Consider the following 25,417-nt stretch of genomic DNA (forward strand, 5'->3'; position numbering starts at 1 on the left):
CCATTAGAAATTGAGGGGAAATACTGTACTTGACCTGCATTCCATTTATTTTGGCACTGGTTGGTTTCCTATTTAAAAACTTTATTTCTACTCATGGGACTTCCCTGGTGGCTCAGTGGTTAAGAATCCGCCTGCCAGTGCAGGGGACACGGGTTCAATCCCTGGTCCGGGATGATCCCACATGCCACGGAGCAGCTAAGCCCTGTGCACCACAACTACTGAGCCTGTGCTCTAGAGCCCGCAAGCCACAACTACTGAGCCCACATGCCACAACTACTGAAGCCTGCACGCCTAGAGCCTGTGCTCTGCAATAAAAGCCACTGCAATGAGAAGCCCGTACACTGCAACGAAGAGTAGCCCCCGCTCACCACAACTAGAGAAAGCCTGCACGCAGCTACAAAGACCCAATGCAGCCAAAAATAAACAAACAAACAAACAAAACCTTCTACTCATATTCAGATGGAGTTCAGGAACTGGGAGCATCCTAATCTGTAAATTTTAACCAGAAATTCTCCCCAAATCTTATATTCCTTAAAAGGTGCTCAAGGGAGCAGGTGAACTCTATAGCTTAAATACATGGCTTTAGGAGGGGCACATGCTTCCTTATACCACGTTTAATGCATCCCACAGCTGTTGAGAGTGTGAATCTACTACCATGGTAGGAGTTGAATTTTCAAGATCAGAGGATTCAGCACCATGGTCAGAGCCAAAGAGATAACAAATTTGGGCATGAAGTAAATCCTCTCTGTAGGAGGAAAATAAAGGGAATCTTTACCTGAAGAATTCTCCTTCTAAACAACGATGAGATACCACTATATACACCTATTAGAATGGCCAAAATTCAGAATGCTGACAAAACCAAACGCCAACAAGGATGTGATGCAACAAGTATTTTCTTTCATCGCTGGCAGGAATGCAAACTGGTACACACAGCCACTCTGGAAGTTAGTTTGGCGGTGTCTTACAAAACTAAACATACTCTTACTATACGGTCCAGCAATTGTGCCCCTTGTATTTACTCAAAGGATTCGAAAACTTATGTCCACATAAAAACCTGTGCATGGATGTTTACAACAACTTTATTCATAATTGCCCCAACTTGGAGACAACCAAGATGTCCTTCAGTAGGTGAATGGATAAATAAATGGTGGTACATCCAGACACTGGAATATTATTCAGTGCTAAAAAATGAGCTATCAAACTTTGAAAATGAGACTTAAGTGCGTATGAGTAAGTGAAAGAAGCCAATCCAAAAAGGCTACATACTGTATGATTCTAACTGTATGACTTTCTAGAAAAGGCAAAACTATGGAGACAAGAAAAAGATCAGTGGTCACCAGAGATTAGGTGGGGAGGGAGGGGTAAATAGGCAGAGCACAGGGGATTTTCAGGACAGTGAAAATACTCTGTGTGATACTGTAGTGGTGGATACATGCCATTATAGATTTGTCCAAACTGATAGAATGTACACCACCAACAGTGAACCCTAATGTAAACTAAGGACTTTAGGTGGTAACAATGTGTCACTGTAGATTCATCAGTTGTAACAAATGTACACTCTGGTGGGGGATATTGTAATGGGAGAGGCTGTGCGTGTGTGGGGATGGGTTACATGGGAAACCTCTGAATCTTCCTATCAATCTTGCTATAATCCTAAAACAGATCTCAAAAAAATGAAGTCTTTTTTTTTTTTAAGAAAAGAATTCATTCACCTTCTTCCCGGACTCTAATGGCCGGTCAAGCCAATGCTCAGGTCAGCAAGAGAAAAGACACTTGACGCCCCAGTGCTGTGCTCTGATGGGCACCACTCTGTCCTCAGGTGTTGCCTGGACAGTGACCTATACCCACAGGTCTCAATCTGAATTTACCCCATTAAGTGTCGTTCTGACTTTGGAGGTAGCTGCTTTCCCCCTGTTGATTTTTCGGTGTCTGCTAATCTGTGAAACGGAAAGAGCCATTGTTTCTCTTAGCTATGTTAATCCAGATGTCTGAGGGGTCCTCCAAAACATAAGGTAGGAGCTGACCTCAAGGGCCCTCCCAAGGGCCTCCCCAGAGATTCTGGGGAGGAAGACCTGTCCCCAGAACCATTCCTTTGCCCCTCCTAATGGCTCTTCAAAGGGAAAAGCTAAACCTATGCAAGTACAGACAAACTTAGATGCAGATGACCCTGGAGGACAGAGGGGACAGGAACTAACACCTACTCATCATCCCCTGTGTGCCAGGTATGAAATGGAAACTACCTCCATCCTCACAGCAGCCTGATGCAGATGCGAGTCTCAAACTTCCTTTCACAGGAACCTGCGCACAAGCATGGGTGCCACACACAGCCGTGGTGGAGAAAACCATTCTTGTTAATAACCTGTGTGCCTTGCATTATGTGATGTATGCACTTCTAAAGAGGCATACGAGTTCAGCTTCACATATGCATTGTGTTGTCTTAGATCAGAGAACACATCATTCAAGTTTTTTTTTTCTTATTTCAGAAAGCTTAAAATCCAGAACTAGAATTGAAATCCTTCCAGTGGGAATATAAAATGTTAAATGAAACACTTGGTAGTAGATGACTAATTGCTTCTCTGATCTATTCTAGAAAGTATAAAATTGAACAATGTAGAATATATAAAATTGAGACCTCAGTAAATGAATATTACAGAGTAACATGGACACACAGGTACACCCACCCTCTTTAGGTCCTAATGGTGATACACTGCAGGTACCATCTCAATAACAGGTGTCCTGGTTATCCATTTTAAATATAACCGACAAGAACCTACTGTCTAGCACAGGGAGCTCTGCTCAATGTTATGTAACAACCTAAATGGGAAAATGTATAACTGAATCACTTTGCTGTACACCTGAAACTATCACAACGTTGTTAATCAACTAGACTCCAATATAAAATAGAAAGTTTTAAAAAAATAAATAACAGGTGTCCTGGGAAGTGGAGCAATGATTACATTCCACAGCTCAGCCTTTCTTCACAGGACTTAGTAGTTAATTACTGTTAGTTGAATGCCTAGATGCTTTCTTCAAGATCTCCTTCAAATTCTCACTTTTTATTCTTTTTGCAAGTTCTAAAACCAGATGCTTCTTTTATGCAAAAGTCTAATTGCTGTGGAATCTAATGTATTTCCTCCATTCATATCCAAATATCCTCCTTCCTGTTTAATTTACAACCCTCCCATGATTCACCTTTTGGTAATGGTCTATAAGGAACCACACCTTTTTTGGTCCTGCCTACACATATTGCTAAGAGTCTTCAACGTTGGGGAAAAGCGTTCCTGAGTTATGTTAATAATATGAGACATTAAAAGGGACTTGTCTGCAAATGCAAAACGATAATGATAAATCAGATTTTTTAGGCCCCATGTGCTTCTTTCTCATACCCCACAACCTATACCTATAAAATTTCTGCACTTTTATGGCATGAGGCTTGCCTAGAAAACTCATCATAAGATAGCAAGTGCCTGGTTAAATATTAAATTCTTCTTGAATTAGTGAAAAGAGACAAAGGGAAGTGAAACCTAGATACTTAATGGGCAGTGTAAAATGAACAAGACAGTGATGAATAAGGCAATGAAAACTGTGTGTTCTGTTTTTTCTTGGATAGTAGAAATTTCTGAACAAGTTCCCAGCATTTACCCAATTTGATGATACTAGGAAAAAATAATGCATGTAAAATCCACATTCAAATAACTTGTGGCATGCATCACCCTTCTTTTCCCATCCTAACAGAATGCCAGTTTTGTTCAGAGGATGAGATATAATGTATCCCCCACTAAAAATACTTGTCTACCACATGAGATGGTACTGCGACAGTTCTGGTCAATGATACTAACAAAAGTCCTCTCGGTATTTATGTGAAAGCCCTTGTTTTCCTGAACTGGGCACTGCTCCTTCCTCCTGCCTTGAGTGGTGATGTGAAGCCAGGTACTGCGACAGCTATCTTGCAACCATGAAGTGATGAGTATGAGAATAAGGGGCCACGGGCTAAGGATGGCAGAGAAATATGGTGGGAATCTGAGTCCAGGATGGCCTATTGCCTCCTTTACCAGCCCTGAATTTCTTATTGCTTGAAATAAATATTTGCTACACTTGTTTAAGCCACTGTTAATGTGGTTCTTCGCTGCTTGCAGCCAAATGCAATACCAACCAATACAACCTTGCACACATATCTTAGCTTCTCTTTCTAAATCTCCAAATTGAAGTTTTACATTTCTTTTAAATTCATAGAGAAGCCAAGTAGCCACATTCCCTAGTTTTGAGCTTTGAAGCTCTACAATAACCTATTGTATTTATTATCATCACTAGAGATAAATGTCAGAGTTAAGTGTATAAAAAATAGGAAACGATAAATATATAAGTAATTACATATAAATAGGTGCTGGATCTCAGGATGAAGGACAACTATGTATGAAATCATTGGAATTTTACTTTTAGGCCCTCATTGAAAAGTCTACAAATAATAAATGCTGGAGAGGGTGTGGAGAAAAGGGAACCCTCCTACACTGTTGGTGGGAATGTAAGTTGGTGCAGCCACTATGGAGAACATTATGGAGGTTCCTCAGAAAACTAAAAATAGAACTACCATATGATCCAGCAGTCCCACTCCTGGGCATATATCCAAACAAAACTCTAATTCAAACAGATACATGAGGGCTTCCCTAGTGGCGCAGTGGTTAAGAATCCGCCTGCCAATACAGGGGACACAGGTTCGAGCCCTAGTCTGGGAAGATCCCACATGCCGCAGAGCAGCTGAGCCTGTGCACCACAACTACTGAGCCTGCACTCTAGAGCCTGCAAGCCACAACTACAGAGCCCGCGTGTCACAACTACTGAAGCCCAGGTGCCTAGAGCCTGTGCTCTACAACAAGAGAAGCCACCGCAATGAGAAGCCCACGCACCGCAACGAAACATAGCCCCCTCTCGCTGCAACTAGAGAAAGCCGTGCACAGCAACGAAGAACCAAAAACAGGGAAAAATAAATAAATTTTTATATATATATATAAAAGATACATGCGGGCTTCCCGGATGGCGCAGTGGTTGAGAGTCCGCCTGCCGATGCAGGGGACACAGGTTCGTGCCCCGGTCCGGGAAGATCCCACATGCCGCGGAGCGGCTGGGCCCGTGAGCCACGGCCGCTGAGCCTGCACGTCCGGAGCCTGTGCTCTGCAATGGGAGAGGCCACAACAGTGAGAGCCCCGCGTACCGCAAAAAAAAAAAAAAAAAATACACGCACCCCTATGTTCATAGCAGCACTATTCACGATAGCCAAGACATGGAAACAACCTAAATGTCCATCGACAGATGAATGGATAAAGAAGATGTGGCACATATACACAATGGAAGCCATAAAAAAGAACGAAATAATGCCATTTGCAGCAACATGGATGCAGCTAGAGATTATCATACTAAGTGAAGTAAGTCAGAAAGAGACGAATACCATATGATATCACTTCTATGTGGAATCTAAAATATGACACAAATGAACCCACCTACGAAGCAGAAACAGAATCATGGATGTAGAGAACAAACTGGTGGCTGCCGAGGGGGTTGGGGGAGGGATGGAGTGGGAGGTTGGGGTGAGCAGATGTAAGCTATTACATACAGGATGGATAAACAACAAGGTTCTACTGTATAGCACAGGGAACTATAGTCAATATCCTATTATAAACCATAATGGAAAAGAATATGAAAAGAGAATGTGTATGCGTATAACTGAATCACTTAGCTGTAGAGCAGAAATTAACACAACACTGTCAATCAACTATACTTCAAAAATATATTGAAATCAATGGAATTTTACCCTTTAGAATGGCAAAAATCACCATCTGACAGCACCAGTATCAGCAAGGTTGTGGGGAGGTGGGATCTCTCATATACCACCCGTGAGCGGGTGAACTGTGCAGCTACTAAGGGGAGCAGTTTTCCACGTCTAGTAAAGCTGATGATGGACATACCTGGTGACCCAGCAAATCTTGCACATGTGCACAAGAGAGATGTAGAAGGGTGCTTGCTGTGGTGCTGCTTTATAACAATGAAAACCTGGAGACAATCTAGGTGTCTGTCAGCAAGTGAATGGATAGAAACATCATGACACAGTCTTACAATATTAAAATGAAGAACAAAACCAGAGCCCAGATCTACACATGGATATGGAAAATTTAGTGGAATGCTGCGGCCGGGTCTCAAGAGCTGATTGTTAAAATTTCAGGAATTTTGCGAGCTGGTTGATATTACATCAGTACTTTGAGATCAGCCATGTTAGGAGTATTTACAACATTGAAATTAGAAAAAGCTACAAATCGCACCCCCTTTCCCCCCACAGAAGAGCTGGTAGTTATTTACCAGCACATCACTAGATAGGCTTTCAAAAACAGCGTTTATTTTAAAAGGCAAGTTGCAGAATATGTGGTGGCATATGTTTAGAGCTGAAAAACATATAGAAATGTTATATATTTATAATATTTATCAATGGTAATAAAATGTAATCTAGAAGGATAAATGCCAAATTTGTGGTAACAATTGTCTCTGGAGAGGGGGGTCATGTAATAGGTGTGGTGAAGGGGAAAGGGGGGGCTTGAACTCTTTATCTGTTATGTTCTATTTATTTTTTAAAATATCTAAAGTCAAAAAGTGAACAGAAAGTTAAATTTTGTCAATTATGGGTGCTAAGTATAAAAATGCTTATTATTCTATGTGCTTATCGCTGTTATTTAGATTTTAAGATAAAAGGCAGAAAATGAGAGTCCAAAGAAAATTTGCATATCATATTTTATTGACTCCACGACACTGACTAGAAGATGCACTATTACTTGTTGGTAAGGGCATGCAGAATCATACATTGCTGGTATGAACGTAAAATGGTGCAGCCACTGTAAAAAACAGCTCAACAGTTCTTCAGAAATTTACACAGATTTACAAATGACCCAATAATTCCACTCCTAGGTATATACCCAAGAGAACTGAGAATGTATGTCCAAGCAATAACATGTACACGAATGTTCATAGCAGCATTATTCCTAATAGATAAAAGGTACAAACACTGCTGGTACATTGCTGGTGGGAATGTAAAACGGTGCAACCACTTTTGTAAAATAGTTTGGCAGTCCCTCAAAAAGTTAAAAATAAAGTGACCATATGACCCAGATATTCCACTTGCCAGTATATAGTCAAGAGAACGAGAACACACGTCCTCAAAAAAGACTCTACACCAACATTCATAGCAGCATCATTCATATAGCCAGAAAGTGGGAACAACCCAAACACGCATGCATACCTGAGGAAAGGATAAACAAAATGTGGTACAGCCAAACGATGGAATATCAGCCATAAAAAGAAATGAAGAACTGATATGTACTACAGCATGGATCAACCTTGACATTATGCTAAGCAAAATAGGCCAGACCCAAAAGGCCACATGCTGTATGATTCCATTTATATGAAATGTCCAGAACAGGCAAATCCACAGAGCCAGAAAGCAGGGTAGTAGTTGCCAGAGACTGGGAGGGCGGGGAGATGGGGCGTGATACTTAACAGGTACAGGATTTCCTGTTCTGGAACTAGATGTGGTGACACAGCATTGTGAATGTACTAAAAACAGCTGAATTGTACACTTTATTTTTTAAAATTTTTTTGGGGGGGGGTCGGGCACTATACCACACAGCTTGTGAGATCTTAGTTCCCCAACCAGGGATTGAACCCATGCCCCCTGCCCTGGAAGCGCAGAGTCCTAACCACTGGACAGCCAGGGCATTCCCTGAATTCCCTGAATTCCCTGAACTGTACACTTTAAAATGGTGACTTTTATGTTATGTGAATTTCACCTCAAAAAAAGTCATTTAAACTGTCTTTCATTTTAAGATGATAGTGATTTGAGACACTGCATTGTAGAAACAAAAGCAAACATGTCTTAGAGTTGATGAAATGTGGTATATTATGTAGAAATTTGCAGGCTCTATCCAAATAGCGTTGTATCAGTTAGGATATGTTTTGTGCCTAACAGCATAATAACAGTACTTAAACAGGTTAGAAGTTTATTTTCGTTTCACATAGGTGAAGTCGTGATGTGGACAGCCCAGGGCCCATAAACTATCTCCATGGTTTGCTCAGACACCCAGATTTCCTATATGTCGTCCTGTATTCAATATTTGGCTTCCATTTTCAAAGTTACAGCAGTCCAAGATGGCTGTTGGAGTGCCAGCCATTATTTCACATTTCTTGGTGTACAGCTGGAAGAGGGAGAGGGCAGAATGCCTTCCTCCCAACTCAGCTCTCTTTGAGCAGAGGAAAGGTGTGCTTAAGTACATGTTCATATGTCCATAAAATGGGAAAGTCTCTATGAATGCAAGACTCCTGTCTATTTTACCAGTGCATCCCCAGCACCTAGCACAAGGCAGAGCACGTTGAAGGCACTAAAAATCATGTGAAAAGAACGGAACATGCAAGGAAATGGATAAATGCATCATAACCATTTAAATATTTTCATAAGTAAGAAACAGGGAAATGTTGAGTACAACATAATATGTGAAAACAGACTATAGTGTAATCCTAATTCTACTGAAAATGTATAGTGTGCCTAGAAAAAAGAAATATACTAACCTACTTACAGATTTTCTAAATATATGGTGAAATTTCTCTGATTTTTAATAATTTTTTTCATACCTTTATAAATTTTCTAAATGTATGCAAAAAGCCAGAATATTTTTCTAATTAGAAAATAAATCAATAAGCTTAAAAATCAACCAATCAGTCAATCAAGAAGAAGACCACTTCAGTCTAAGTGTTAAAACCAGATAGTGAGTTTATAAACCAAAGAAAGTAACCAACAGCCACATATGCTGTGGAGAGTCCAACAATCCTGCTTCTCTCATCCAACAGCTTTGTTTTACAATTGGGGGAAGGAGATGTTGACATCTGCAGTTGATGCCCTTGTGGAACCATGCCTGTCCTACATTTGGGGTAGCAAATTGATTCCCTATCCCATATCTCAGGTTTTTCAATCTAATAGTTAGCATATAAACACTCATTTTTTTAAACGGGAAAACCATTTTAAAGCTTACCACAGGGAAGTTATCCATCCATCAAAGTAAACTCATTGTCTGCTTCCAGGTCCACCCCGATCACTTGGAAATGATTAAATCGAACTCAGCATTTCTCAGCACAATGGAAAGTCACCACCACCCCTGAATTTTCTTGTGTTTTCCCACTATTATGGGCTAAATTGCCCCTTCCCTCCCAGATTTCATGTGTTGAAGTCCTAAATCCCAATACCCCAGAATGTGACTATTTGGAGAGAGTCTTTATTTTTAAAATTTTTTAAGGTTTTTTTTGATGTGGACCATTTTTTAAAAAGTCTTTATTGAATTTTTTACAACATTGCTTCTGTTTTATGGTTTTTTGGCCATGAGGCTGTGGGATCCTAGCTCCCTGACCAGGGATCGAACCTGCACCCTCTGCATTGGAAGGTGAAGTCTTAACCACTGGACCACCAGGGAAGTCCCTGGAGATAGTCTTTAAAGAAGTAATTACATCAAAGTGAGGTCACAGGGTGGACCCTAATCGAATATGACTGTTGTCCTTAGAAGAAGAGGAAATTAGGACACAGACCTGTACAAAGGGAAGACAATGGTAAGACACAGAAAGAAGACAGTCATCTACAAGCCAAGGAGAGAGGCCTCAGAAGAAACCAACCCTGCTGACACCTTGACCTCAAACTTCTAGCCTCCAGGATTGTAAGAAAATACATTTCTGTTGTGTAAGCCACCCAGTCTGTAGTACTTGTTATGGCAGCTCTAGCAAATACACCCACTCATCATGTTAATTACATGTTTGGTGATTGCGATGGTTAAGTTTATGTGGCAACTTGGCTAGGCTATGGTATCTAGTTGATCAGATATCAGTCTGGATGTTGCTGTGAAGGTACTTTTTAGATGTGATGGACATTTAAGTCAGTAGACTTAGACTCTCCATAATATGGGTGGGCTTCATGCTATCAGTTGAACGTCTTAAATAGGAAGACTGAGATCCCCCAAAGAGGAAGAAGTTCTGACTCCAGGCTGTCTTTGGACTCAAGATTGCAGCATGAACTCTGGCCAGAAGTTCCAGTCTGCCTTCCCTGCATATACCAGACTTGCCAGCCCCACAATTACATGAGCCTATTTTAAAAATACACTCCCGGGCTTCCCTGGTGGCACAGTGGTTGAGAGTCCGCCTGCCGATGCAGGGGACACGGGTTCGTGCCCCAGTCTGGGAGGATCCCACATGCCGCGGAGCAGCTGCGCCCGTAAGCCATGGACGCTGAGCCTGTGCTCCACAACGGGAGAGGCCACAACAGTGAGAGGCCCAAAAATACACTCCCACCACCCACACACATACATCTACACACATCCTGTTGGTTCCGATGCTCTGGAGGACCCTAATAACAGTGAATAAGGACTGATATTCCATGTACTTAACTCCATGCTCTTGCACTTGTTTTATGCAAAATATCTATTTACTTCCAAATTTGTGACTGGAAGAGCTAGTCAAATACTTGCAAATTAATTCATCAGTGTGCTGTTCTTTCTTTTTAAAGATGACATTGAGCTTTGCTAGAGGATGTCATCAGAGAGCCAGAAGGAATGAAGGACGATCACTCATCAAAATGCCTAACAATTTACACCCACAGTGTGCTGACAGCCAGTAAATTCCAATAGGATGAACAATTATGGTTATAACTTTAAACTGCCTTTGTTATGAGCATCCTGCTCTTGCCTTTTGATCCTGCCTAATCTTGTTGTACCCAGTACATTTGCAACCTCACTTCTTTTTTCAGAAATGACAAGTTTTCTTTCTGCTCTGTTAAGTACATAAACTGAGCTGCTTATCCAGAGAGAAATCGGATAAGATAAATTGGATAAATGCGGAGGGTTTGGCCAGGGAAGAAACAAAGATGTGAGACAAGGAAGTCTGAGGAACGTCGGGGAGCAAGAAGTGCCTGGAGGGCAGGGCACCTGGGGGAGAGGGGATGGTGAGGAATGACCCCACGCTCACCAGTAGCCAGGAATGCTTATTTGTGACACCAGCCAACAGAAGATAGCTGGGTGACCAGGCGGATCAAGAGCTAAATAAAGCTGACAGAACTACACAGGTGGCACTCACGAGACTGGCATTCTTGTCGCCTTGCTCTAAAAAGTCATTGCCCAAAAGTTTCCTTTCCTAATACACCTGTGAATTAAATTGGAAGAGGCTTTCTGTGGAGGTGAGGGAATGCAGAAACAAACAAGAGGCACCTTGGCCCTCATGAAGAGTGATATGTGTGGGGTAGAGCCAATTAGAGGCTGGGCTTTGAGAGATCTGAGACAGTCCATGAGGAAAACAGCAAAACCATTTGGGAAACCTTGCTCACCAGGGCACTAAGAAGCAGCCCTGTCCAGTAGGACTTTCTGCAGTGATGGGAGTATTTTACATCTGCACCATCCGACGGGGTGGCTACAGAGCACTCGAAATGTTGCTGATGAGACTAAGCAACTGAATTTTATGTTTTATGTAATTAACATGTAAATAGCCACATGTGGCTAGTGACTACCATATTGGATAACACAGCCATGTGGTCCTCATAACACAGTGATTGACGTGTCTCCCAACACATCAACACGTCAACAGTTTGGGAAAGGATTGTTCCAAACAAATGAACTCAGTGATCCTCTTGCTACTGAGTGCTCCATATTTAAATTACTAGCAATCTGAAGAGTTGGTGGGGGGGGGGCAAAGACAATGATGGTGCCTCCTAAAGACCCTAAACCACTGGTTAGCCACCAGGCAGGATCTAATCTGGTAAACAGTGAATTAGAGCATCTTCTGCAGGAAACACTAGTACTTATGTTCACCCAATGTGTACAGGATAAGCCCCTGCCTAGTAATCACTTATAACTAAAGAAACAGAGCTAGAATTTCCCACCTTGGAAGGAAGGTTTCCTTCCAAAGGTGGGATTTATCTTTAAATTTACTTCAATTTGTGGGAGATTTGGAAGAAAAATCCTTCCAGCTATTAGGGAGCTTTCTAAATAGGAGAAATAACATTTGTCAAGCTTGTCTTGGGAGAGTTTTTGTTCAAGTGATTACGAATGAAATGAACTTGGAATGTTGAAATTTCTCATGTTTGACATGATGGCAGAAGAATATTGAGCAAGAAAATAATTTGGCATTTGGTCCCCAGCATGAGTTCGTACACGCAACCCCATTAAATCATATTAGGAAGGAAATGTGCTTTACTGGGAAATGGGCTGGGCTAAACCAGAGACTCCAAAGTTCTGGGGCAACAGCGTGACTTCCCCTCCTTAATGACTGGGGGACACTCAGCCTTGATGGGCCTCTTCTCCTTCATCTACAAGGATGGGGAAAAATGCTTTCTCAGGGTTTCTTCAAGGAAGAAGACTAGAACCATAAATCATTTTGACAAATGCAAAGTACCCCTCAATACAAATTATTTACAGAGATGTTATTTATTTGATTTCCTTTTGGGGGGAAATGAAGCATTAGTTGAGTATAATACGGAAGTGGTTCAATAGCACCATTACAAGTGAGTTTTTTTAAAGAGTAGGGGACTTCACAAAATAATCTCAAGGTATGAAAAGTACTGTTTGGTTTCATATGCAAGTTTTTAAAAGAATTGTTACAGATTGAGAGGGAAGTAAGCAGCTGCAGTATACACTGTGACCAACTTTCAAATAATGATTGTGACTTGAGTCATTTCTCAGAAATAAGTAAACAAATTCTTTTACTTTGATGCTGAATGATATTGATCAAGTCCATCTGCTTGTACCCATTAGAAGGCACCATCTCACATTATTTTGGAAATGGTCATCCTGAGTCAGACTAAGTAGTCATAGTTAATACATTTGATTTCCCTCTCATTTGTTTTTTGCTCCATCCTCTGTATCTACCCAAATTTAGTCTTCTTCCCTCAGAGCCACTTGACCACGTGAGTATCATCCTTAATCCTAAAGAGCAAGAAGGGAATTTCCATGTTAGTAGAGGAACTCAACTAAGAGTAGAATGCTGCATAATTTATTGTCTAAACTGAGATGTTAGAGAACAAAGGGAGGCATTTTAATAATTATGCTGGAACAACAAATACAAACCAATCACCCTAATTAAAAAATAAACAGAAAACATATGTAAAGGTCAGCCTCATTTGTATCAAAGCAAAAATAAAATGAGACCATCATAGACCCACCAGACTGACAAAAATGAAAAAGTTCAACAATCCTAAATGTTGGTAAAGACATGGAACAACTGGAACTCATAGTGTTGGGAGTATATTTTACAACACTTTTGAAAACAATTTGACATTATCTAGTAAAAATGAACATGTACGTATCCTATAATTTGGCAAATCCACTCCCACAAAATATGTACTAGAGGGGGACTGGCCAAGATGGTGGAGGAGGAAGACCCTGAGCTCACCTCCAAATTTAGACACACCAGACACACCAAAATTACAGCTATTTACAGAGCAACAAGCAATGAGAATGACCTGAAGACTAGCAGAAAAGATCTTCTACAACTAAAGATATAAAGAAGGACCCACAACAAGATGGATAGTAGAGCCAGAGATGCAGTATAGCCAACACCCATACCCCTGGGTAGGCAACCCACAAATTGGAGGATAATTACTATTGCAGAGGTTCTCCCCAAGGAGCAAGGGGTCCAAACCCCACATCGGGTTCCCCAGCATGAGGGTCCTGCACCCAGAAGATGAGCCACCAGAACATTTGTCGTTGAAGGCCCCTGGGGCTTACTTTCAGGAGAGGCAGAGGGCTGTGGGAAATAAAGCCTCCATTTTTAAATGGCACACACAAAATCTCACACACCCAAGACCCAGAGCATAAGCAGTAATTTGAAAGGAGCCTGGGTCAGACCCACTTGCTAATCTTAGAGAGCCTCCCAGAGAAGCAGGAGGCAACTGGGAATCATCTTGGAGACAGATGCTGGCAGTTGCCATTTTGGGGAGCTCATCCTACCATGAGGATGCTAGTGTTGCAAGTGCCATTTTGGGATCCTCCCTCTAGTTTATTAATGCTGGGACCCAGCCTGTCCACCAGTCAGTCAGCATCAGTCCTGGGACACCCCAAGTCAAGCAGCTGTCCAGGCAGGGACACAGCCCCACCTACAAGCAAGTTGGCTGCCACAGGACCCCTGAACCACAAGCTGCCCCAGGACATGGCCCCACCCACCAGTGAGCCAGCACTAGCCTCAGGACACCCAGGGCCCTGAGCCAGCCCTCAGGACCTGACCCTGCCCACCAGCAGGCTGACACCAGCCACAGTATCCCCTGGGCCCAGACCCCAACCACCAGCAGCTGGCAGCATTCACACTAGGCAAGGCCTGACAACCAACCTGACCAGGGGCTATCCACACCTACCAGCACACCCACAGTAGTCAGCCCACTGCAACAGAAGGGCACATGCAGCACACATAGAGGGTACCCCCAGAGCATATATCTCTGGTGGCCAGAGGGGAGTGTCCTCCTGGGGCCTATAGGACATTTCTTACATAAAGCCACATCTCCAAGATCAGGAAATATAACCAACTTACCAAATGCAGAGAAATATAGAGAATTAGGCAAAATGAGGAGACAGAAAAATATGTTCTAAGCAAAACAAGATAAAATTCTAGAAGAAGAACTAAGTGGAGATAGGCAATCTACCCAATAAAGAATTCAAGGTATAATTGTAAAGATGGTCAGAAGAACTCAGAAGAATGGATGAACACAATGAGAAGATAGAAGTTTCTAACAAAGAGAAAATAGAAAGAGGAACCAAACAGAGCTGAGGAATACAATAACTAAAGTGAAAAATACACTAGTAGATTAGAAGATAAGAGAAACAGAGTAGCAATCTGGAAGACAGAATAGTGAAAATCACTGAAGGTGAACAGAAGAATGTAGAAGAATTTGAAAAAATGAGGACAGTTTAAGAGACCTCTGAAACAACATCAGGAATATGAACATTTACATTATAGGGGTCCCAGAAGAAGAGAGAAAGGGGCAGAGAACATATGTAAGACATAATAGCTGAAAACTTTCCTAACTTGGGAAAGGAAACAGACATCCAGGTCCAGGAAGCACAGAGAGTCCCAAACAAGATGAACTCAAAGACAACCACACCAAGACACATTGCATTTAAAATGAAAAAAAAAATAAAGATAAAGAGAGAATATTAAAAGCAACAAGGGAAAAGCAACTAGTTACATAGAAGGGAATGCCCATAAGACTATCAGGCTAGAAGGGAGTGGCACAATATATTTAAAGTGATAAAAGGAAAAAACCTACAACCAAGAGTACTCTACCTGGCAAGGCTATCATTCAGATTTGAAGGAGAAATAGTTTTACAGACAAGCAAAAGCTAAAAGACTTCAGCACCATGAAACCACCTTTACAAGCAATGTTAAAGGGACTTCTCTAAGTGTGAAGGAAAAGGCCACAACTAAAAATATGAAAATTACAAAAGGAAAAATCTCATTGGTAAAGACATATACAGCAAAGGTAGTATATCAACGACCTATAAAGCTAGTAGGAAGGTTAAAAGACAAAAGTAGTAAAAATCATCTATATCCACACTAAGTAGTTAAGGGATACACAAAACAAATGTAAAATGTAACATGAAAAACATTAAATGTGTGTGAGAGGTAGTAAAAATGCAAGGTTCTTAGAATGTGTTCAAACTTAAGAGATCATCAACTAAAATAATCACATATATAGTTAAAATGAACCTCATGGTAACCACAAACCAAAAATCTACAATAGATACAGAAAAAAGAGAAATGAATGCAAACATAACACTAAAGATAGTTATCAAATCACAAGCGAAGAGAACAAAAGAAGAAAGGAGTGCACAAGAGAACTACAAAAACAACCCCAAAACTATGAACAAAATGGCAATGTACATATCTACCAATAATTAGTTTAAATGTAAATGGACTAAATGGTCTAATCAAAAGATATGAAGTGGCTGAATGGATACAAAAACAATACCCATATATATGTTGCCTACAAGGGACTCACTTCAGATCCAGAGACAACACAGACTGAAAGTGAGAGGATGGATAAAGGTATTTCATGAAAATGGAAATGAAAAGAAAGTTGGGGTAGCAATACTTAAAGCAGACAAAATAGACTTTAAAACAAAGACTGTCACAAGAGACAAAAAAGAACATTACATAAAGGGTTCAATCCAAGAAGAAGATATAACAATTGTAAACACACATGCACCCAACATAGGAACACCTAAATACATAAAGCAAATATTAATAGACATAAAGGGAGAAATTGACAGTAACACAATAATAGTAGGGGGCTTTAACACCCAACTTACATCAATGGACAGATCATCCAGACAGAAAATCAATAAGGAAATGCTGCCTTAAATGACACATTAGACCAAATAGAATATATATATATACATATATATGTATATATATATATATATAAACATTGCATTCAAAGGCAGCAGAATACACATTCTTTTCAAGTGCACATAGAACATTCTCTAGGATAGATCACATGCTAATAAGCCATCAAACAAGTATCAGTAAATTTAAGAAAATTGAAATCATATCAAGCATCTTTTCTTACCACAGTGCTATGAGACTAGAAATACACTACAAGAAAAAAAAAACTGCAAAAAATGCAGACACATGGAGGCTAAACAACATGCTACTAAACAATCAATGGATCACTGAAGAAATCAAAGAAGAAATAAATAGATACCTGGAGACAAATGAAAATGAAAACAATAATCCAAAATCTATGGACGTCAGTAAAAGCAGTTCTAAGAGAGAAGTTTATAGCAATACAAGCCTGCCTCAGGAAATAAGAAATATCCCTAACAACCTAATTTCACATTTAAAGGAACTAGATAAAGAAGAACAAACAAAATCTGATATTAGTACATGGAAAGAAATCATAAAGATCAGAGCAGGAACAAATGAAATGGAGACTTTTAAAAAATAGAAAAGATCAGTAAAACTAAGAGCTGGTTTGTTAAGAAAAAATAAACAAAATTGATAAACCTTTAGCCAGACTCATCAAGAAAAAAAGAGGTAGGGCCCAAATAAATAAAATCAGAAATGAAAGAGAAGTTACAACTGACACCACAGAAATACAAAGGCTCATAGGTATTACTATGAACAATTATATACCAATAAAATTGACAACCTAGCAGAAATGAACAAATTCTTAGACATGTACAATCTCCCAAGACTGAATCAGGAAGAAATAGAAAATATGAGTAGACCAGTTACCAGTAATGAAATTGCATCAGTAATAGAAAACCTCCCAACAAATAAAAGTCCAGGACTAGATGGCTTCACAGGTGAATTCTACCAAACATTTAGAGAAGAGTTAACATCTATCCTCTCAAACTATTCCAAAAATTGAAGAGGAAAGAATGCTTCCAAACTAATTCTACAAGGCCAGCATCACCCTGTTACCAAAAACAGACAAAGATAGCACACAAAAAAGAAAATTACAAGCCAATATCACTGATGAACATAGATGCAAAAATCCTCAATAAAATATTAGCAAACCAAATTCAACAATACATTAATAGGATCATACACCATGATCAAGTGGGATGTATCCCAGGAATGCAAGGTGGTTCAATATCTGCAAATCAATCAATGTGATACACCACACTGACAAACTGAAGAATAAAAATCATATGATCATCTCAACAGACGCTGAAAAAGCTTTTGACAAAACATCCATCTACGATAAAAACTCTCAACAAAGGGGTATGGAGGGAACATACCTCAGCATGATAAAGGCCATATATGACAAGCCCACAGGTAACATCATACTCAGCAGTAAAAAATGGAAAGCATTTCCTTTAAGATCAGGAACAAGACAAGGATGGTCACTCTCACCACTTTTCTTCAGCATAGTATTGGAAGTCCTCACCACAGCACTCAGACAAGAAAAAGAAATAAAAGGAATCCAGATTGGAAGAAAGTAAAACTGTCACTACTTACAGATGACATGATACTATACATAGAATATTCTAAAGATGCCACCAAAAAATTACTAGAACTCATCAATGAATTCACAATGAATTCAGTAGAATTATAGGATACAAAATTAATATATAGAAATCTGTTACATTGCTATACACTAACAATGAACTATTAGAAGAGAAATTAAGAAAACAATCCCATTTACAATCACATCTAAAGAATGAAGTACCTAGGAATAAATCTAACTAAGGAGGTAAAAGACCTATACTCAGAAAACTATAAGACACTGGTAAAAGAAACTGAAGATGACACAAACAATTGGAAAGTTATACCATATTCGTAGACTGGAAGAATTAATATTGTTAAAATGACTATATTCCCCAAGGTAATCTACAGAATAAATACAATGCATATAAAAATACCAATGGCGGGCTACCCTGGTGGCGCAGTGGTTGAGAGTCTGCCTGCCAATGCAGGGGATGCGGGTTCGTGCCCCGGTCCGGGAAGATCCCACATGCCGTGGAGCAGCTGGGCCCGTGAGCCATGTCCACTGAGCCTGCACGTCCGGAGCCTGCGCTCCGCAACGGGAGAGGCCACAACAGTGAGAGGCCTGCGTACCGCAAAAAAAAAAAAAAAAAAATGGCATTTTTCACACAACTAGAATAAGTAATTCTAAAATGTGTATGGAAACGCAAAAGACCACAAATAGCCAAAACAATCTTCAGAAAGAAGAACAAATCTGGAGGTGTCATGTGTCCTGATTTCACACTATACTACAAAGCTACAGTAATCAAAACAGTATGGTAATGGCACAAAGACAGACACAAATCAGTGGAACAGAATAGAGAGCCCAGAAATAAACCCATGCACTTATGGTCGATTAATCTATGACAGAGAAGGCAAGAATATACAATGGGAAATACAACCTCTTCAATAAATGAAGGTGGGAAAACTGGACTATTTTCTCACACCATATAAAAAATAAACTTAATATGGATTAAAGACTTAAATGTAAGAGCTGAAACCATAAAATTCTATAAAACAGGCAGTATGCTCTTGACATCTGACTTAGAAATATTTTGTATATGTCTCCTCAGGCAAGGGCAACAAAATAAAAAATAAACAAATGGGACTACATCAAAGTAAAAAACTTTTGGACAGTGAAGGAAACTGTCAATGAAAAGGCCTCCTACTAGGAGAAGATATTTGCAAACCATGTATTTGATAAGGGGTTTATATCCAAAATATACAAAGAACTAATGAAATTCAACATAAAAAAATAGATTAAAAAAAATAGGCAGAGTCAAAACTACAAGATATCACCTCACACCTGTCAGAATGGCTATCATCAGAAAGTCTGCAAATAAATACGGGATAGGATGGGAAGAAAGGGACCCCTTGTACACAGTTAGTGGTAATGTAAATTGATACAACCACTATGAAAAACAATACGGAGGTTCCTCAAAAAACTAAAAACAGAACTACCATGTGATCCTGCAATCCTGCTCCTGGGTATTTATCTGAAGAAAATGAAAACACTAATTTGAAAAGATACATTCACTCCCTATGTTCACTGCAGCGTTATTTAAAATAGCCAAGATATGGAAGCAACCTAAATTCCCATTAATAGGTGAATGGATAAAGAAGATGTGATATATGTACACACACACACAATGGAATATTACTCAGCCATAAAAAGAATGAAACCTTGTCATTTGTGACAACTTGGATGGACCTAGAGGATATTATGATAAGTGAAATAAATCAGACAGAGAAAAACAAATACTTCATTATTTCACTTATATGGGGAATCTAAAAAACAAAACAAATGAACAAACATAACAAAACAAACATAGTCATAGATGCAGAGAACAAACAGGTGGTTGCCAGAGGAAAGGGGGTTGGGTGGAGGAGAGAAATAGGTGAGGGGCATTAAGAGGTAGAAAATTCCAGTTACACGATAAATAAGTTATGGGTATGAAATGTACAGTGTGGGGAATACAGTTACTAATTATGTAATATCTTTGTATGGTGACAGATGGTAACTGGACTTATTGTGGTGATCATTTTGAAATGTAGAGAGGGACTTTCCTGGTGATCCAGTGGTTAAGACTGCACGCTTCCACTGCAGGGGGCACAGGCTCAATCCCTGATTGGGGAACCAAGATGGTAACTGGACTTACTGTGGTGAGAGATGGTAACTGGACTTATTGTGGTGATCATTTTGAAATGTATACAGGGACTTTCCTGGTGATCCAGTGGTTAAGACTCCACGCTTCCACTGCAGGGGGCAGGGGTTCAATCCCCTGGTCGGGGAACCAAGATCTTGCATACCACATGGTACAGCCAAAACAAATAAATAAAAATAAAAAAATTTTTTAAAGCTAAATTTTGTAAAATGTATAGAAATATCGAATCACTATGTTGTGTACCTGGAACTAACACAGTGTTATAGGTCAATTATACTTCAAAACCAAGTAAACAAACTCAGAAAAAGAGATCAGATTTGTGGTTACCAGAGGTAGGAGATGAATATTGAATAAAGGCAGTCAAAAGGTACAAACTTCCAGTTTTAAGATAAATAAGTGCTAGGGATGTAATGTACAACATTATATAATATATATATATATTACATGTGTGTATGTATGTATATGTGTGTGTATATATATATAATTAATACTGCTGTATGTTGTATATGAAAGTTATTAAGAGAGTAAATCCTAAGAGTTCTCATCACAAGGGAAATTTTTTTTCAACTTCTTTAATTGTTTTATGAAGTGTAGTTGATTTACAACATTGTGTTAATTTCAGGTGTACAGCTAAGTGATTCAGTTATATATATATATGTTTTCAGATTCTTTTCCATTATAGGTTATTGAATATAGTTCCCTATGCTACACAGTCAGTCCTTTTGTTTATCTATTTTATATATAGTAGTGTGTATTGCTAATCCCAAACTCCTCATTTATCCCTCCCCCCACTTTCCCCTTTACTTTTGTATCTATATGAGATGACAGATGTTCACTAAACTTATCATGGTAGTCATTTCATGATGTATGTAAGTCAAATTATTATGCTGTTTACCTTAAGCTTATACAGTGCTGTATGTCAATTATATCTCAATAAAACAGGAAAAAATAAAGATATGTACTAGAATATTCATAGAAACATTGTTTATAAAAGCCTAAAGGTAGAAAAAACAAATATGCCTAAACATAAAAATGGATACATTGGACTTCCCTGGTGGCACAATGGTTAAGAATCTGCCTGCCAGTGCAGGGGACACGGGTTCGAGCCCTGGTCAGGGAAGATCCCACATGCTGCGGAGCAACTAAGCCCGTGTGCCACAACTACTGAAGCTGCACGCCTAGAGCCCATACTCTGCAACAAGAGAAGCCACCGCAATGAGAAGCCTGCGCATGGCAACGAAGAGTAGCCCCCGCTCACCTCAACTAGAGATAGCCCGTGCGCAGCAACAAAGACTCAACACAGCCAAAAATAAATAAATAAATAATTTTAAAAATGGATACATTTAAATAATAACTACATTCATCAGTATAGATTAACTTTACAAATGTTACATTTATTGAAAGAAACAATTCCAACTATATGTGGCCATCTATATAAGTCCCAAATAGCCAAAACTAAACAAGGATACACGCTTATATAGTAAAACTATAAATAAAAGCATGGATATTATTAACCCAAAGGTTAGGATGGAAGGTGGCTCCTTGAAGAACACATTAAGGAGGGGTGTCTAAGGTCTTGGAATTATTTATTTCTTAACCTGGGTGATAGATACACAGAGATTTATTTATTATCCCTCACACTTTACATTATGTAACGTTCATTCTTTTTTGTTGACATATAACTGACGTATAACGTTATGTAAGTTTAAGGTGTACAATATGTTGATTTGATCCATTTATATATTGCAGTAAGAGTGCTACCACAGCATTAGCTAACACTCTGTTATGTTACATAATTGTCATTTCTTTTTTGTGGTGAGAACAATTAATATCTAGTCTTTTAACAACTTTGAAGTTTATAACACAGTATTGTTGACTATAATCATTATGCTGTACATTAGCTCTCCAGGGCTTATTTATCTACTAGTTCCCAGTTTATACCCTTGAACAACATATCCCCACTTCTCCACCCCCCACCTCTGGTAAACACCACTCTACTCCATTTTTTACAAGTTTGTCTTCTTTAGATTCCACATATAAGAGAGATCATACAGTATTTGTCTTTCTCTGACTTGTTTCACTTAGCACAATGCCCTTGAGGTCCATCCATGTTGTTGCAAATGGAAAGATTCCATTCTTTTCGTAGCTGAGTAATATTCCAGTGTGTGTGTGTGTGTGTGTGTGTGTGTGTGTGTGTGTGTGTGTGTGTATAACATCTTATATATTGGGTTGGCCAAAATGTTCATTCGAAACCCAAATGAACATTTTGGCCAACTCCCCCCCAAAAATATGTATATATCTCACAATTTCTTTATCCATTTATCCACTGATGGACACTTAGATTGTTTCCATATCTTGGCCATTGTAAATAATGCTGTAATGAACATGATCTTTTTGAATTAATGTTTTCATTTCCTTCAGATATATCCCAGAAGTGGGAATGCTGGATCATATGGTAGTTCTATTCTTAGTTTATTGAGGCACCTCCATACTGTTTTTCATAGTGGCCGCACCAGTTTACGTTCCCACCAATGGTGCACAAGGGTTCCCTTTTCTCCATATCCTCGCCAACAGCTGTTGTTTCTAGTCTTTTTGATGATAGCCATTCTAACAGGTGTGAGGTGATATCTCACTGTGGTTTTGATTTGCATTTCTCTAATAATTAGTGATGTCGAGCACCTTTTCATGTGTCTTTTAGCCATCTGTATGTCTTCTTTGGGAAAATGTCTATTCAGATCTTCTGCCTGTTTTTAATTGAATTGTTTATATTTCTGCTATTGAGTTGTATGAGTTCTTTACATATTTTGTATATGAACCCATTATCAGATGTATGATTTGCAAATATTTTCTCCCATTCGGTAGGTTGCCTTTTTATTTTGTTGGTGGTTTCCTTTACTGTGCAGCTTTTTTGTTTGATCTAGTCCCACTTGTTTATTTTTTCATTTCTTGCTTTTACATTTGGTGTCAGATTAAAAAATTTATCACCATGACCTATGTCAAGGAGTTACCACCTGTGTTTTCTCCTAGGAATTTTATGGTTTCGGGTCTTACATTCAAGTGTTTAATTCATTTTGAGTTAATTTTTGTGTCCAGTGTAAGATAGTCCGATTTTATTTTTTCATGTGGCTGTCCAGTTTTCCCAACACCGTTTATTGAAGAGACTGTCCTTTCTCCATTGTATATTCTTGGCTCCTTTGTTGTAAATTAATTGACCATATATGCGTAGGTTTACTTCTGGGCTCTATTCTGCTCCATTGGTCTATGTGTTTATTTTTATGCCAGTACCATACTGTTTCAGGAATTGCGATACCTCCGACTTTGTTCTTCTTTCTCAAGGTTGCTTTGACTATTCAGGGTCTTCTGTGGTTCCATACAAACTTTAGGATTTTTTCCTATTTCTGTGAAAAATGCCATTGGAATCTTGATAGGGATTGCATTGAATCTATAGATGGCTTTGGGTAGTATAAACATTTTAACAATATTAATTGTTCCAATTCATGAACACGAGATATCTTTCCATTTGTGTCTTCTTCAGTTTCTTTTATTAATGTCTTATAGTTTTCATTGTATAGGTCTTTCATCTCCTTGGTTAATTTATTTCAAGTATTTTATTGTTTTTGATGCTACTGAATCAAAATGATTGTTTACTTCTTTTTCAGATGTTTTGTTGTTAGTGTATAGAAATAATTGATTTTTGTATGCTGATTTTATATCCTGCAACTTTACTGAATTTGTTGATTAGTTCCAACAAACAGTGTTTTGGTTGAGTCTTTAGGGTTTTCTATATATAGGATCATGCCATCTGCAGATAGTGACAGTTTTGCTTTTTGCTTTCTGATTTGGATGACTTTCATATCTTTGTCTGGCCTAGTTGCTCCTAAGTAGGACTTCCAGTACCATCTAGAATAAGAGTGGCGAGAGTGGGCCCCCTTGTCTTATTCCTGATCTTAGAGGAAAAGCTTTCAACTTTTCAGTGATGAGTATAGTGTAAGCTGTGGGTTGATCATATTTGCCTTTATGAGGCTGAGGTATGGTCTTTCTATACCAAATTTGTTGAGGGTTCTAATGATGAAAAGATGTATTTTGTCAAAAGCCTTTTCTGTATCTATTGAGATTATCATATGATTTTTATCTTTCATTCTTTTAATATTGTATATCACATTTGCATATGTTGAACCATCCTTGCATCCCGGAGATAAATCCCTCTTGGTCATGATGTATAACGCTTTTTTTTTTTTTTTTTTTTGGCATATGGAAATTTATTACTATCATGTTTTCATCATCAAAACTTATGATCTTGGTCTTTCCTTCCTGCCTTTGTATAAGGCCAAAAGAGAGACATTGGCTACTTTGACAGCCTTAAAGCGGACTCCAGGAATGTCACCAACAGCATGACCTTTGTGACCAAATCCAGCAACCAGAACTTCATCATTTTCCTCAGTAAAATTCAAACAACCATCATAGGGTACAAAGGCTGTGATTTTTTTGCCATTCTTGATGAGCTGAATCCTGACACCCTTCCTGATGGCAGAATTTGGCTGTTTGGCTTCAACACTACTTTTTAAAACACACTTCCCTTGGCGTTAGAAGTGCCTCCAAAAGGGTTGGCCTTCAGGACTGTGCCCAAATGGGCTTTCTTGTACTGTTTATCATGCCACTTCTGGTCTCGTTGGTGGCTACAGAGCTTCCTCGCAGTACGAAGACCGCGACACTTGCCCATCCTGCCGGTGCCACGGGCCTGAACGAAAGAGTATAACCCTTTTAATGTGTTTCTGCTCTAGGTTTTTGCTTTGTGGTTACCATGAGGCTTACAAAAGACTTCTCAGAGGTAACACAGTGCATTTTAATTTGATAGCAGCTTGACTTCAGTCATCTATGAAAGTTTCACCCTTTTACTTCTCTGTTTTTATATTTTCGATGTTGCATTTTTATATTGCATATTCATTAACACATTATGGTAGCTATTATTACTTTTAATACTCTTTTCCTTTCACCTTTATACTAAAATTAAGTGGTTAACAAACTATCCTATTACAGATTTAGTTTCTAGGTCTGATTGTATATTTATCTTTACCAGTGTGTTATATACTTTTGTATTATTTTGTCACTGATTAGCTTCTTTTCATTTCAGCTCAAAGAACTCCTTTCAGCATTTCTTGCAAGGCAGGTCTAGTGGTGATGAACTCTCTCATCTTTTGTCTAGAAAAGGCTTTATTTCTTCTTCATATCTG

General features: G+C 39.1%; 1 pseudogene; it reads right to left on the minus strand.

Annotated features, from left to right (window-relative positions):
- Positions 1-24,119: 24,119 nt before the first annotated feature.
- Positions 24,120-24,921, minus strand: LOC111182756 (small ribosomal subunit protein uS12 pseudogene; annotated as a pseudogene).
- Between the last annotated feature and the right edge of the window lie 496 nt (positions 24,922-25,417).

This window comes from Delphinapterus leucas, chromosome 9 (genome assembly GCF_059928025.1).
Source record: "Delphinapterus leucas isolate spDelLeu-1000000601 "Yukka" chromosome 9, BTC_Dleu_Yukka2, whole genome shotgun sequence".
Classification (NCBI taxonomy): Eukaryota; Metazoa; Chordata; class Mammalia; order Artiodactyla; family Monodontidae; genus Delphinapterus; species Delphinapterus leucas.